The 16,931-nt window shown below is 48.2% G+C and overlaps 2 pseudogenes across 1 annotated transcript; both read left to right on the top strand.

Annotated features, from left to right (window-relative positions):
- The first annotated feature begins 10,343 nt into the window (after positions 1-10,343).
- On the top strand, positions 10,344-14,211 carry LOC146206492 (uncharacterized; annotated as a pseudogene).
- Positions 14,212-14,738: 527 nt separating this feature from the next.
- LOC146206491 (uncharacterized) lies at positions 14,739-16,030 on the top strand (annotated as a pseudogene). Its single transcript, XR_014704446.1, has 2 exons — positions 14,739-14,891; positions 15,042-16,030. The product of XR_014704446.1 is annotated as an uncharacterized LOC146206491 (transcript).
- The last annotated feature ends 901 nt before the right edge of the window (positions 16,031-16,931 follow it).

Below are 16,931 nucleotides of genomic sequence, written 5' to 3'. Positions count from 1 at the left end.
CACGTGATGGCAATGGTGTGCATTGAAAAGCACTCATACCCTGCACACGTGATGGCAATGGTGTGCATTGAAAAGCACTCATAATACTTCAAAAAAAAAAAAAAGTGTTTACCATGTTATGCCATTATTGCTATTCATACACCTGAGTCACACGCAATGTATGCCATATGCGAATTATCCTTTCTTTAGCTGGTTTTTATAGACAGTGCAGACTATATATCTGGAAATTAGAGTATGTTTCTGGCACATTTTTTATTGCATGCATAGTTCATCTCTGTCTTTAATTCCTGCATATGGCTTCATTTTTTTTTGTTCTCTGTAATGAAATTGTGTTCATTTCAATGTAAATAATGTACATAATAAATAAACTTGTTTTTTTAATGACTTCAAAGTCTTCCCTGCATATCATGCCTTCTTCGAGAAAATCAATGCATCGATTGCTTTTACTTGCATAGAAAAGTTGATGCATGGTGTGAAAGCTACATGTACTGTATGTTATGCTAAATTTATGAAGGGCATGAGGTTATGCTTTCAGTTCTGGGATTTTGTTTTTAATTATATCAAGCAGAAATCTTCACCATTTAGGGTATAGTTTATGGGAAAATCCTCAGTTGGTTCCAGCTAGAGCCAGTTAGGTCCAGAATAGCCCCACGAGCTTAACTAGCTGGTCAAGATTTTTGTCCTGTTAAAAAAAATTGAATTGTTTAAATTAGAACGGTATGATCGAATGAGAGCAGGCATAATAAAAATGCTGCTGTGAGAGACATGGTAAACAGTACTGTTATAATTAGCTTATTTCTTTTTCTTAACGGTTTAATTAATATTGTTAATGAGTGGAAGCAAACCATCTTTTTTTTTGCTCCAGGATATGGTATTGAAGACTGCATGAAACACCTGAGCTGCAGCTAGAAGAAAATATGAGCACAGCATAAGAACGGACAAGGGGTATTAGGTATAGGACCATATACATATGTATAAAATGAAATAAATTAAGATCCCGAGTGTAAAATGGATATATATATATATATATATATATATATATATATATATATATATATATATATATATATATATGCCAGCTGGTGAATTCAATGACGACCTCATCATGAAGGTCCTGTGCATGATCGAGGTAAGTGCCGACGAAACGCCATGCCAGCTAAAAATGTGCCATTTTATTAGCTGCATAGAATTAAGTTGCGCAATATGCAGCTATAGATCGGTAAGCCTATAATTTTGATGATCGGCGTAGCTCCGCAAATGCGCGGTTCGAATGATCACAATTAAAGGTATCGTTCAAGAACAATATCTCTAAGCTCACATCGAGTGCACATAGTAAGTTTGTATAATCATCACTCACATTTCTATTGCAGCAGCTATATTATAGTGTGAAACTGAACGAGGTTCGCGCGATCTTTCGGCGAAGATTTGCAAAAAAAAAAAAAAGTGAATAAAAAGTGAAAGTCTGCTTATGCTAGCATAAGGAATTTTAAGTTCCCGCTGCTGGCTAGCTACAACAAGTGCAGGGTACACAAGCGGCCGTTATGGCTCTAAAGTTGAAGCAGGCGACTTACCTCGGCGACGCAGCCGCCGCGCCGGAGCAAAGCTTTTTTTTTTATGTTTTTTGCCGATTCCATGACGTTAACGGTCACGTGAAAAGCGGAAGCTCCGCCCCTAGACCGATTTGGTGTGAATGTAGCATCACCCGTGGATGGACGTAACGACGTAACTTCCTTGTAACTTCGTTAAAGTTGCAATAGTGGCGTCACCTATGAGCTGAAAAGACGACTATTTGTGCTGCATTGTTGATGGGGGTAGGGAAGATTTGCGCGGGCTCGTTCGGTTGGTCGATCAGTTTCCTTACCTAAGATTTATCTGATTCTCCGCTAGGGGGGCAACGGAGGCGCATGTGCTTCGTGTGGGCTCCGCGTTTCGAGCACCTGCTACAAGGGAAAACACCCGGATACGTCGACTGCGACACACGGACAAGAACTGTGAGTGTACAAGGCACCTTTCAAGACCTTTTTTTACGCAAATCGGAGCTCGGGAGACCGAGCTCCGACTGTCTAAATCCAGCGTCGCTCCGGAGCCCTTGCTTACCCGAACGCCACGGCGGCAGTCATGGAGTACGCCGTAGTTGGGACGAACGCTTCCCCAGCCGAATTCGAAACACCAGATTGGAAGACAATTGTTTCTTACCGTACCAAGAACCCCAAAGCTGAGTCATTAACACCTCAGAAGAAAAATGAGCAGTCCGAGAAACCGAAGGCGAAACCTCTCCCTCCGCTACATCCCAAGAAACCGCTACCCCGACTTCCGGAGAAGGACTATAAAATCATCTACAGACCAACGGGTGGCGTAGACATCACGCGCTACACCGAAAAATCTATCAGTCAAGCGAGCGGCGTCACCGCGGCCGAAAACGACCAATCTAGAACCAACTCTGCAAAAAAATGTGATCACCATATCGACGCCGGTGCAGGCAAACGCACTACGCTACGTCGCAGTCAAGCAAATCAAAATAGAAGGCAAAGACATTGTTATGACGTCGTACATCGCCCCTCCGGACAGGGCCCTGCAGGGCATTATCTATAGGGCTTACGATGGCGAAACGCACCAAGAAATGATGACCAAATTCCGAAAAAGAAACCCTGACATCGTTCAAGCACGCACCATGGGAAGAACATCAAAGTCCCCCCTGTTTCACTTCGACGCGGACGAACTCCCAGATAGCATCGTCTACTTCGGAGTCCTGTGCCCAGTTTACCCCTTCATTCCTAAAGTAGAGGCGTGCACAAACTGCAGAAGAGTCGGCCACAGAAGAGACGTATGTCCGGAGCCACCGCAACAACGGTGCCCGTACTGCGGCAACCAACACCTGAAAGAAGAAGTCTGCGACCCGGTCTGCATTATCTGCGGAGGAGAGCACCGCACAGGCGATAACAGCTGCAAGAAGCGATTTCAACGACACCAAACAAAAAAGTCGGAGCACCAATCAAGACCCAAATCACGGACATGTGACGACCCAACATCTACCGAAAGGAAGGACCGCTCGAGCTCCTTCCCGTCCTTGGACAGCGGACGCAGCAGCAGCCGTAGCGGACGGAGCAGCAGCGGCGGACGCAACGGAAGCAGCAGCAATGGAGGAGGCGCCAGCACTAGCAGCCGGACTCAGAGCCCCGGGCCGAAACAGGTGAGCTGAGCAGGAGTGGCCTCTCATGGGAAGGGGATGGAGCTGCAGACATTACAGTCTAAACTAGATCAGGCACTCCACCACATTCAAATTCTCACGGATCGAATCAAACACTTGGAGGAGGAAAATAGTAAACTAAAAGCACCCGCCATATCTGACCCACCTCCGAAACCACTCCCATTGCCGGAAGTCACAAAAATGGAAACTACTGTGACCGCCTCAGTCGAAACCCCAGTAAGCGTAGTTAGCAAGGAAGAAACACCGCAAAAAACGAGCAGTAGCAGCTGACGTAAGAAATACCTCAGTGGAGGATAGAGTCCCAAAACTCGAACAAAAAGTGGAGGAGCACAGCCAGAAATTCGATAGTCTAACCCAAAGAGTTGATAATTTAACACAAAGACTCGAACAACACATACAGGATGTAAATCACAAGTTCGGAGTAATTGACACCGTTTTACAGGAAATTTTACACCGGCTTCCCCCTTCAGCTCAAGGGGCGCCAATTGATCTATCCCAGCAAAATGGCCAATCCTAAAACCGTAACAATTTGGCAGTGGAACTGCAGGTCTATGCGCAACAAAAAAACAAATCTGCAGTTACACGTTCAATCGCAATCCGAAAAACCTGACGTTATAGCGATTCAAGAACCCAGAATGTCTCGACTAAAACTGCCAGGGTACCGGGCGGTTCTGCCATGTCACATCAAAGAACAGCCTTTAACCACTACGTTGGTACATAGAAATCTTACCGTGGTTAACCACGAGATTGAAAACGTAGAGCTCGATTGTATATTAATTGAAATTCTGCCTAGCAGAAGAAACTCCTCTTCTCTGTTCGTACTAAACGCATACAGCCACCCCAGGGCACCGGCTGGACCAGCGAAAGCCGCTATACTCAAAACCCTCCAAATCGCAGGCCAAAACCCAACCCTAATTGTGGGCGACTTCAACGCTCAACACGTGCAATGGGGACACGCAACCATATCCAGGAAAGGAGCGGCCCTAATGGATTTTATCCAGCAAAGAGGGCTCACCCAATACACAGACCCCATGCAACCTACTAGGATAGGCAACAGCGTGACCAGGGACACGTGCCCGGACCTAACGATGGGCAGAAATCTCCCAGACTTAAATCTGGGAAGTGACCATTATATCATAATGTCTAAAATCACCATTGCCAATCTCAAACCCCAACCCAGAAAAAACAAAATCACCGACTGGGACAAACTTAGGACTATCCGCGACCAAAATAACGAACCAATCATAGACTTAGAAGACTGGACACAGACCCTCCTATCGGATGTGGAAAAGGCCACTAAGGAACTAGTACATGACTTAGGCGTAAATACGGTTGACAGCCGACTTACGCACATGTGGGAGGCAAGGCAGAGCCTAGAAAAAAGATGGCTTAAGCAAAAATATAACAAAAAGCTTAGAAACAGGATCATCACACTCACGAAAGAAATTCAACACCACACCGCAGAACTAGCGAGACAGCAGTGGAACCATATCTGTGAAAATGTGAATGGCAATCTAGGCACGAGGGAGACGTGGAATCTTCTGCGGCATCTCCTTGATCCGGAATCCAACAAAGCTACCACTCAAAAGGAAATCACCAAAATTTTAAACATAGACCCAGGCACGGATCAAGATATTATAGACACGCTACAGCAGAAATACTTCTGCACAACCCGTGAGACGAAGTCCCTGCCCGATTATAAAGGAGAGCCTAACTCCATCCTGGATGCTGACATAACAATGGCGGAAATAAGAGCAGCCCTCTTTAAGGTACGTACAACATCCGCCCCAGGAGAGGACGGCATTAACAATAAGACACTCAGAAATCTAGACGACGCTTCTATCACAGCCCTCGCGGACTTTGCGAACGAGTGTTGGAGGGAGGGAAAACTCCCAGCGTCTTGGAAACATGCCATCGTTAAATTCATCCCAAAACCTGGCAAAAAGCTCGCGCTCGAAAACCTCAGACCTATTTCGCTTACTTCTTGCATAGGAAAACTGATAGAGCAGGTCATACTAGACAGACTCCAGTCCCACATGCAAAAAGAGAATTTATATCCAAACACTATGGTCGGCTTTAGACCACATTTATCAACACAAGATACGATGCTAAGACTAGCAAACGAAGTCCTATCTCATGAGCAAGAAAGGAGTACCAGGGCAATCCTAGCCCTAGATTTAACCAAAGCCTTTGATAATGTTAGACACAGCAATCCTAGAATCTCTTTCACTGCTGTGTAGGCGCAAGAACGTTTAACTACATCAAGGACTTCCTCTCCGATAGGACGGCTAAAATTCAAATTGGCACTATCAAATCCGACACCTTCACTTTAGGAGATAGAGGAACTCCGCAAGGATCGGTCCTCTCCCCCTTTTTATTCAATATAACCCTAATCAAAATGGCACACGAGCTCGCAAGAATCCAAGACCTAGAACACTCTTTGTACGCGGACGATATCACCCTTTGGACCACCAAGGGGAGTATTGGCACGATACAAGATACGCTACAACAAGCGGTAGACGTAGTCGTAGAGGAGGCGCAAGCCGCGGGACTCGCGTGTTCCCCCCAGAAATCTGAATTACTCATTCTACACCCAAAGCGTCAAAGAAAGAATAAAGCGCCCGCGATCAAAATCTACGCGGAAGGTGCAGCCATCCAAGAAGTGGAAACATTAAAAATCTTGGGAATGCTCATACAGTCAAACCAAAAAAACGACACACTAATTAAGAAACTGAAAAACACCGTCAACCAAATTTCCCTCCTCCTCAGATGAATCGCGAATAGGCGTGGAGGAGTTAAAGAAGCTGAGACCAGGAAACTAGTAAAAGCCTTCGTTCTTAGCAGAGTTATCTACTCTACACCATACGTCACCCTCACAGTTAGAGAAAGAGACGACCTGGATTCACTAATTAGGCAGTCCTATAAAATTGCGCTTAACCTCCCTCGTCATACCCCAAATGAAACACTACTAAAGTTAGGAATTCATAACACCTTAGCGGAAATGATGGAAGCACACCTCACCGCACAATACGAACGGTTATCAAGCACTGAAACGGGACGTTTCATCCTAAAAAAAGCAGGAATACAATATGAAGGGACCCGGGCCCACACTTTGCCGATTCCAAGACATGTGCGCGAGCAATTAATAGTCCGTCCTCTGCCTAAAAACATGCATCCAGAATATGATACGGACAGAAGAAGGGCTAGGGCACAAAAATTACACGAAAGATTTTCAGTACAGAAAGACACGGCGCACGTGGACGTGGCAGAACATGCGGACAGAGATGCCTTTTCCCTGGCAGTTGTCGATCATCGAGGTTCTCCCCTCGCATCGGCGACAATCAATAAAACAAAATTTCCGGAGGAGGCCGAAGAGGCTGCCATAGCTTTAGCCATTACCTCCACCACTGCCAAATACATCCTTAGCGACTCTAAAACCGCAATTCGAAATTTTGCAAAAGGAAGGGCCCACTCCGCAGCCATCAAAATCTTAAAAAATATCTCCCATGCCCGCCTTATCACATTGATCTGGGTCCCTGCCCATTCGGACCATCCTGGGAACGAGGCAGCGCACCAATTTGCCCGAGGATTCGTAGTTAACCGGGAAGTGCGCTGCCCTGAGCTCAGGTCGGCCAGGGAGCGGGTGACAACCTACAAAGAAATTACTACCCACTTCAAGAAAGAAACAAATCTTCCCAGAACCACCTCGATCTCCAAGTAAAACACAACAAGTCACCTGGCGGCAGCTTCAAACAGACTCTTTCTTTAATCCGTACATGTACTCCATATGGTTCCCAGAGCAGTTCAGCCCTGTCTGTTCTCTCTGTGGATATCAAAAGGCAGACACACCACACATCCTATACTCATGTAATCAAGACAAGCCATCACAAGCCTTGTATACATGAGCCCGACGCGAGCGGGTCGGGTAGGGGGGAGCCGGTTGCCGAGCTGAGCCAGCCCGACCCGTCCGGGTTTACATGAGCTCGTTTCTGTCGGGAAAAGATCGCTGCTACACCGTGCGTCGAGCAAGAGAACCAGGCGCAGGCAGGAGAGGAGGAAAAGGAGGAATGCTCAGACGAACAGCTCACGGTCCCGTCCCCGACCAGCAAGGAGGCAAGAGAGGAGGCGCCTGCCCGACGCGTCAGAGTATACATGCCCCTCGCCCATCGGGTAGGGTCGTGCCAACCCACTCCCTGCAGTCGGGCTGGCGGGACCCGACCCGACGGTCCTTTAGCTCTACCCCCTAGCGTATACATAGGCCCGATAGCCGGTTTTTAGCCCGATAGGCCTACCCGACCCGACTTTGTCGGTCTCATGTAAACCCCCTGACAGAGACTGCAGCTCTCTACCCAATCTCAGTGGGAGGCCGCGCTGCTCAGCTCCGACCCGGAGGCTCAACTCCGAGTCACGGAGCGGGCTGAAGAGGTCGCCGAACGACATCGTCGGTCGGCCACCTGGCGTCCGGCCTAGAAGAGGAGCCCACCGCGGGGACGGGAACGTCAACCCACCCCGCGCCTACGACCTCTTCTTTAAATAAAGTTTACCTCCTCCTACTCCTAAGATTTATCTAGTTCACTATACCTAAAGCCCCTGGCTGACGAAACGCCAACAGTGAATGTCGATAAGCAATCCTTTTATTAGCCGACAGACACTGTGCCGTACCGCGCGTGACACCACCGGCATTGGTTCGACTACTTGAGTCGGTCGCTCATCGGCCTCAAGCCGCGGATGGCATTCAACCCTTTAACTAGTCTCCGAAAGCAAATCAGGCACAAACAGTCTGTGCGTAGTTATTTTAACTGAGTTGTGAGCTGTCCAGGCTCCACTCCATCGTCTGCGAGTGCAGCAGTGTGCCAGGCGTGTGTACAAGACGTCTGCTGCAGGTATTAGCGTTGACCAGCGTCTGAAGGAGGCACTGCACTGACACAGGCTGGCATGTGTAGTGTGCTTAACCCAGAGCTAGCACGCTTAGTACGCTTTACCGTACCAAAACGAAGGCAGAACATAAACGATCAGGTAAATGCGGGCGTTATGGTTATGGTTATAGGTGGTGTCCGATCTGAACGAGCCGCAAAGCACGCTGAGTAATTTCGACTTCCGGGTCTTTCTGCGAGACGCGCGTCTGCTGCGCTTTGCTTGAAACTCGGCATCCACAAGCTTAAATTCGACTCTTCACGCGTTTTATAAGCGCGAATGAAGTGGTAGAAAAGGTCATAATGACCTGCACACATGTTCCCTATTTAACGTTTCGTATTTGAAGAAAACGGGTGAAAAATCGCTGCAAGTGCAACCATTACGACGTGTGTCATCTGTTCGCGCTGAAGTTTGCATGCATCGTTCATTCGGTCAAAGATCGTTTTTCGTTGATATTATCATGCAGTCGCGAGATATATCTCTAAAATATACTAGAGTAAGCATTTTTACAGGTATTTCGCTAGCCGAAGCCGGTTAATTGGACTGCCGGCAGCGGCAGTTTAGCGATACCAGAGTCACTTTTGAGGGACACTGGCGATACCTAGGAGCTGACTGTCGCGCAAGTTGTAGCTGCGGCGGCTAGAGCTGAAAGCATGCAAATACTACGCGAACATTGTGCACTTTTCTTGCAGCCTTTACAAAGCTTTATCGGTTTATGCTGCACTGCCCCAGATAGTCTGAGCAGATAGGGTTTCTTGTCTTGCGGTGTACTGCAGCTATCTGCAAGCACGGCCGGTACACCGCGTTTTAGTTGCTCAGCTAAAATAGTGACATGCGATTCTAACAGTGCGTTGTGCTATTCCTCCAGAAGATATAGATTTACTTACCATTGCTTCGAAACCTTAGAGGTGTGCACAATCTTCGCTATTTTAAGCTACATGCTCTTGACAGCTCAATTGATTTTGTTTACATATGTGCTTTTTTTTTTTAAAAAAACTGTAGGAGGTAGAATGCCAAAGAACTGCATCATGGTTAACATCATACTGTCAGTCAATGAAAACATCAGGAGGATCATGAAACAAATAAAAATCTCTCTCAAGCATTTGATTTTTACTTGAGTTGTATTACGAAAATGCAACTGCATGATATGTATGAGTTGAATTTTTAGCACTGCTGTATTCATGTTGCATGCATCATACCCCGAAATGTATGTAGGCAAGACTGTACGGCCAAAAACCTCTACTAACGTTTGTTGAGGGCCTGGGTCGGGTAGTTATCCCGGCAGTCAGAGAGACTTATCCACTTGCCGAGGCTGCAGTGCATGCGAGAAAACCCCACTCATAACCAAAATTAACCAAGCATAGTGTTATAAAACGTCCTGCATTATAGTTCCGCCTTTGGCGAACGCCATTTGGCAAACGCCGGCCGGAATGCTTTCTACCCTTCCCCTCGTTCCTTCTTTCCCCCCTCTCCCGGTCAGGCTATATAATCCGGTTGTTCGGCCGGAATAAACGCCTTTCCACTTCGAGCGTCCGTCTGTGGTTCATGGAAGCACGGGACGCGCAAGGCGCGTGCCGTATCAAACTGTCAGGTACCTCAACCCGTTACCCAGGCATGCTGTGAAACAGTTTGTGCTCTTGCTCGTTGAGTGCATGTATCAAGTCTGGTCTGCCAGGTGCGCCGCTGCGTTTGCGCGCAGTGTTCCGGGCCTTCATGAGGTGCACGCACGAGTCCGCAGGGAGGTCTGGTTTCACCTAAGCCATGAGCAGCGTCACCTCAGCGAGCAAGAGTTCATAGACACGTGGAGCAGGCCACCGATTATTTGCGAGGTTTCTGGGCGTACCATAACAGTGTTAATATGAAGCACTTTAAGGTAACAGTTGTCCTTCAGGACATCCGAGGTCCAAAGAAGGTCCGGTCTCCCTGTGTTCGGCCTGCTGTCACAGCGGGGACCTTAAACACAGTTGGCATAGTGTTCGGTGACTGCTGTGTGCGTGTCACCACACGACTGCCCCCTTGCCAGGGTACGGCCGTCATCCCGAAACAAAAACCTCCGCCCCCCGGACATCCGGGAGGGGGGGGGGGGGGACGTGCCGGGGATGATGTATGAATGATGACGGGCAGATAGGTTATGTGAGACCTTGAGGTGCGGCGCCTTCTGGTGCCAAACCTCCTCTCATCTGACAACGGCACTTGTGATGGAATAGTGGTGACGAGCCCAATGCGAACCCACGACGAAAACCAACCTGAAACAACGGTCAAGACTGAGACGCTGGATGCAACCAGTTCAACCATGGCACATCACCAGCTTCCCGAGTATGACGACCGCGGTGACAACTGGAGGGCATATCTGACGAAGGCTGAAGCCTATACTTCGAAGCAAGTGGAATCGAAGATACAATGAAGAAAAGGGCGTTGCTCATCTCTGCGCTAAGCACACGCACAGTCCAAGTGCTTTCAGGAAAAGTTGCACCGAAGAAGCCAAATGCGATGAAGTACGAAGAAGTAATCGAAGTCATAAGTTCGTACTTTGACCCAAAACGCCACGAAATAACGGAGAGTTTCCGCTTTTTCAACCGGCGCCAGCTGGAAAGTGAGTCTATTCATATCTTCATTGTCGAAATTCGCCAAATAGCGGATAGCTGCAACTTCGGGACCATGCTCGATAGAATGCTTCGCGACAAGATAGTATGCGGCGTCCGGTCAAGTGCCCTGCAAAAGCAGCTTTTGGCGAAAACAGACCTCACCCTGCAGGAAGCTGAAGCGATAGCGTTCAGCTCTGAGGCAGCAGAACAGGGTGCCAACGCGATTTCATCGGACTTGACAGCTGTAATGAAGATAAGCGCACGTCGACAGAGCTTCGACGAGCCGGTATTAGAGTGTGGACGGTGCGGAAGCACTAAACACAACGGAAACGCGTGTGGATGGACGAACGCTCGATGCTACCGCTGCGGCAGGTGCGGGCACCTTGCAAAAAAATTTCTTAGCGACCTCAGCAAGGAACGCCGGAAAAACTATGCTCGTAGCAGGTCAAGCCAAGCTAGGAGAGTTTGAATGACGCGGCCGACAGCATGCACATCTGGACTTTCGTTGCATCTCGGAAAGCTCAATTGGAACCTCCGATTCACCAAACATTCACGTGGTGTGACAGCGATATACAGATGATCGTCGATACTGGTTCGGCTGTGTGTGTTGTGCCTAGGCAAGTTTTTGAGCAGCACAAGAAACAGGGGCCACCATTGTCGCCGTGACACATCAAACTTTCCTGTTACCTAGGAACCTTACCAGTGCTGGGGCAGTTGGATATGCTTGTTTCGTACAACGGGACCAGCGTGGAGGACTCATTAATTGTTGTTGACTGCTCAGGACCAAGTCTCTGCGGACGCGACTTGATATCAAAGTTCAGCAACGCAGGGTCGTCAGTCCTCAACGTCGGGGCGAAGCTGGCGGAGAGCTTAGGGAAGAACTGCAAATCAACGGTGGACGATGTGCTCTCGGACTTCCAAGATGTTTTCAGCACAGAATTGGGCCTGATAGACGGACCACCAGTGCATCTGCAAACTGAAAGAAGAAGCCGCACCAAAATTCTGTAAGGCCCGTTCTCTTCCATTTGCATGGCGCGACAAGGTATCCAAAGAGATTGAAAGGCTTGAAACGATCGGAGTATTGTCCCCAGTAACGCACGCAGAGTGGGCTACACTGATTGTGCCGGTGCTCAAAAAGGATGGCAGTGTTCGAATCTGTGCAGATTTAAAAGTAACTCTGAACCCTGCACGCGAGCTGGAACAGTACCCGCTACCTGTTATTGATGACATTTTTGCGTCTTTCAATGATGGCGAACAATTCAGCACTCTTGATCTTCGTGACGCTTATAATCAGATCCCTCTCGATGACTAGTCGTGCGTTATCAATACGCACCGTGGGTTGTTCTGCTACAACCGCGTGCCGATTTCCCAACGGAAAATCGACACGATATTGCAAGGCATACCAGGTGTTCAGGCATACCTCGACGATATTCTGGTATCGGAAAAACACGGCGAGACTGATACATTAAGACTTGTGCTCCAGCGTTTCCAAGAGCACGGGGTCAAACTGAGACTGGACAAATGTAAATTTCGCCAGGCATCGGTTTCCTACTTGGGTCACCGAATTGACCGTGAGGGCTTACATCCGACAGAACAGCACATTGAAGCACTCATGCAAGCTCCTAGTCCGCAAAATGTGCAGGAGCTGCGCGTATTTTTGGGCATGATCACATTTTACGCCAAGTTCATGCCAAATTTATCATCTGTCCTTGCGCCGTTGTACAAGCTGCTAGAAAAGAACGCACGATGGTGTGGGAACCTGAACAGGAGGCGGCATTTATGCAAGCTAAACAAGGCCTTCGTCGGGCAGGGGTACTTGCCAATTTCAATCCGGCTGCAGCCCTCAAGTTAGAGAGTGACGCTTCGCAACACGGGATTGGAGCCGCGCTGTTCCACACGTATGGCAAGGTGAACAAGCCCATAGGCTTCCGTTCGCGAACCTTAACAAAGGGTGAACGAAATTACTCGCAACTCGAACGCGAAGCCCTTGCATTTGGCGTAACGAAGTTCCGGGATTTTCTTGTAGGTCGAGAGTTCACACTTGTTACTGATCACCAACCTCTCCTGGGATTGCTGAGAGCTGATCGACCGACCCCATCGCTGGCAGCCGCGCGCATACAACGTTGGTCTCTGTTCCTCGGTGATTTCCGTTACAAGCTCCAGTACTCGCCGGGTAAGCAACTTCTGCATGCCGACGCCCTGAGTCGACTGCCACAACGTACGACAGAGTTTCATATAGAAGATCCCCCTGATTACATTCTTGCTCTAGCAGGGCTCGATGGCGGAACGGTGTTCCTTGATGAACTGAAGCGATTAACTGCGAATGACCCGCAACTAAAAAGGGTTGCGCAGTTGACAAAGGATAGCTGGTCGTCGACGGCAAGATGTATAGCTGATGAGAGCGTTATCCCATTTTTTTTTTTGACAAACTACAAGGGCTGTCTTTGGCCCACGGGCTGGTGTACTGGGGGCACCGCGTAATAGTGCCAGAGGAAGCGCGAGATCGTATTCTACACCTGCTGCACGAAACACATCAGGGATCTACAGCGATGAAAGCAGTTGCCAGATCATCATTTTGGTGGCCAGGATTGGACCACGACATAAAACGACTATCAGCAACATGTCAAAACTATGTCCAAAACTTGCCCATGCCAACCGCAGCACCACCAGAAAGCTGGCCTGCTGCTCGAGAACCATGGTCCAGGATACATGTAGATTTCGCAGGGCCATTAGCGGGAAGCATGATTCTCGTTATAGTTGATGCATACAGTAAGTGGATTGAGGCAGTTCCCATGAAGCAAGCTAATGCTACTGCGACAGTGAATTCCTTGCGCGAGATATTCAGCAGGTTTGGAATCCCAAGGACTGTGGTATCTGATAACGGGACTCAGTTCACCAGTCTTGAATTTGACACTTTCATGAAAAACAATAATATAACTCATCTGCGAACGGCTCTGTTTCACCCATCGTCAAATGGGATGGCGGAAAGAGCAGTCAGAACGATTAAGGATGGCCTCAAAAAGATGGGGGCTGGAAGATTAGATATTCACATATCCAGACTGCTATTTAATTACAGAAGGACACCTAACAGCTCGGGCAAGTCTCCGTCAGAGGCGCTTCTTGGTTATCGTCTCTAGAGGGGCTTTAATCGTCTCCGCTCTCGCCTAGATACATGCTTTCCACCCATCCCTACAGGTTCAGTCTCTGAACCACATGTTTGGTCATCACCTCTTCCTGGATGCAGTGTATGCGCGCAACTTTGGCGTAGGAGAAAAATGGCGGCCTGGAACAGCCACGTCTACGAGAGGGTCACGGATGGTCACCATAGAGACACAGGCCGGACCGGTCAGGCGTCACGTCGACCAGGTGCATGTTCGACACACAACTCCTCCACGTGCGCAGGATCACAGCCCAGCGAAAGACAGCGCTGTGCAAGCTGGTATACCAACGCCTGTAGCCCACGACAAAGGAGTGGAGCGCGCTTCCTCGAGCTGATACCCCACAGCCAGCCTCAACGTCAACGACGAATTCGTCAGCGGCGCAAGACGCCGAAAGCTGTCCACATCAACAGCAAGCAGGAACCGCATCGACGCAGCCATCGTGTACGACGCCGACACTTTCGACGTTCCACGCGCCAATAGAAGCCAGTACAGCGACTTTCTTATGAAGGGAAGATAAATGTTTTCAACGTTCTGCATTATAGTCCCGCCTTTGGCGAACGCCGTTTGGCAAACGCCAGACAGAATGCCTTCCACCCTTCCCCTCGTTTCTTCTTTCCCCCCTTCCCCCTCTCCCGGTCAGGCTACATAAGCAACACCTCCTAGACAGCTTTCAAGGCCTGCGCGCTCCGACGTGACGTCACTTCCTGCCGGCCTACTCCCTGCGTCCCTGCCCCGGTGTCCCGGCGCACCAGTCAGCCGCGCGCCATATTTACTTTGTGCCGTGTGCGAGTGGGCTGCTGTTCTGCGTGTGTTTTCTTGCCCTATTTGGTTGCTGTGCGCCCATGTTTTGCGACATATGCTGGTTTTGACATGCCGAACAAGTGTTGTGTGCCGGCATGTTCAAGCAATTACCGAACAGGGGAAAAAGCCCAAGTGTTTTCCTTCCCGAAGGACGAAGTGCAACGCACGAAGTGGCTGCGGGCGATACCGAGGAAGGATTTTATTCCTACAGAGAATAACAAGGTAAGAGATTTGTTTGTTACACTGTGCTTCTAGACTACGTTTGAAGCGCAATTCGATTATTCCTTTTATCGAACGAGAACAGTATATAGCAGGTATTTCGCTCTAGCAGTCGCATATTATCAGTATGCCTTCGCTTTTGTTTGCATGCAGGTATGCGCACTGCACTTCGAGGAGTCATGTCTTGAACGGAAAACTTCGTACACGGATCCCAGGACCGGGCGAGTGCTCGAGGTTTCATTGAAAGTACCCCGGCTTCGAAAAGGATCAGTGCCTGCTCTCTTTCCGGGATGCCCATCCTACTTGTCAAAGCAAGACGCCTGCCCTTCCAGAATATCACCAGATAGCAAACGAACACGCCGAGAAGCATCAGACCTTGCTCGTGCGATTTCTGAATCCGCAACTTCCTACCACAGTGAAGAAATTAAGCGTAGTTTTTTCTCGCTTCCTGAACTGAAAGAACGATTGAAGACAGTGTGTGTACCTGACGTGTGGGCAGTCATTCATCGCCCTAACTGTGCGCTGTTTTTGAACATAGTGAACGAGAGTGCACCTGTTTTGCAGTCATCCGTGACCATCTCCGTTGATATGGAGTTAAGCGTGTGTTTCTTGGGCAAAAGTTTGAAGCGTTTTGGAAATTACTTGGTGCCAAATAAGGTCATGGATGTCAATGTTCTCCTGGAAATATTGAATCGAATGCAATGCATTGAGAGCGACGAGTGTCCTTCTGATGGCCTTCCAGATATTGTTTGTGCTCTTCTGGAAAAAATTGAGGAACACATCACAGACAGCAAAAGGGATATGGTTAGATTTTTGAAAGAACAGGTGACATTGCTTGTAAAGGAACGCATCCAATATTCATCAGAGATTATGGTGCTTGCTTGTATTTTGCACACCATATCCCCTCACGCATACAAGTTCCTTAGGTCATCTTGTGTTCTTGTCTTGCCACATCCGAGTACAATAAGAAATGTCTGCTCTTCATTTCAGTTGTCACCGCAAAATGAATCTGGGAATGGTAATTTTCTGAAGTACATCGCCCACAGATCCAAACAACTGAAGCAATATGAAAAAGATATTGTTCTGATGGTAGATGAAATCCATATCCAACCATTTTTTGATTATAAAGGTGGCAATATCAGTGGAGCAGCGGCAAACTCCAATGTGGCCGCTACATCCGCGCATGTGTTTATGTTGCAAAGCATGCTCAGCTCTTTTCGAGAAGTTGTACACATTCTTCCTGTGCGAACGCTGAATGCCGAGTCTCTGCACAAAGTGCTGAAGGAAGTCATCCTCGGGCTTGAAAAACTTGGATTCTGAGTGCTAGCTGTTGTGTCGGATAACAATTCGATCAACAGGAAAGCCCTTAGTATGTTTTCAAGTCCCCCCAAGCTGAAAATAGCTTATCCGAATCCGGCTGACGCATCACGGCCTTTATTTTATGTTGTAGATGCCGTGCATTTGCTCAAGTGCATTAGAAACAACTGGTTAAATAAAAAAAATCCTGGAACTAACCTTTATTTCCCACTGTTTGACCTTTCAAATAACACAGTGCATCATGATGCCATACAGTGGGCTTCTTTCAAGGAACTACGTGAGCTTCATAAGCTTGAAGCTTCGCAGCTCCTAAAATACAGCTACCACCTCTCCTCAAAAGCACTGAACCCCAGCAATTTAGAGAGACAGAATGTCAAGCTCGCTTTACAGGTATTTAATGAATTTGTGGCTGAAGCATTAGATGCCCACAGTGACTTGCCAGCATTTCAACATGCTAAGCAGACTGCGAATTTTGTTAGAGTAATCGTTAGATGGTGGAAAATTGTAAATGTTAAAACACCGCACAAAGGGTATCACCATCGGGATGTTTACGAGCAGCCAGCTTCATCAAGGACAGATGACCCTAAGCTGACCTTCTTGGGTGCCTTAGTGACTTGGTTGGACGTGTGGGAGTTTTATAAGCATGACAATGGTACACTCACAAGAGAAACTCTTACTGCTTGGAGGCATTCAGCCTACGCTTTGCTGGAGTTCACAAAGTACTGT

This window comes from Amblyomma maculatum, chromosome 1 (assembly GCF_055883805.1).
Source record: "Amblyomma maculatum isolate TAMU_Amacu chromosome 1, ASM5588380v1, whole genome shotgun sequence".
Classification (NCBI taxonomy): Eukaryota; Metazoa; Arthropoda; class Arachnida; order Ixodida; family Ixodidae; genus Amblyomma; species Amblyomma maculatum.
The sequence above is the reverse complement of the archived record's forward strand: the minus strand, read 5'-3'. Positions and strand labels throughout refer to the sequence as shown.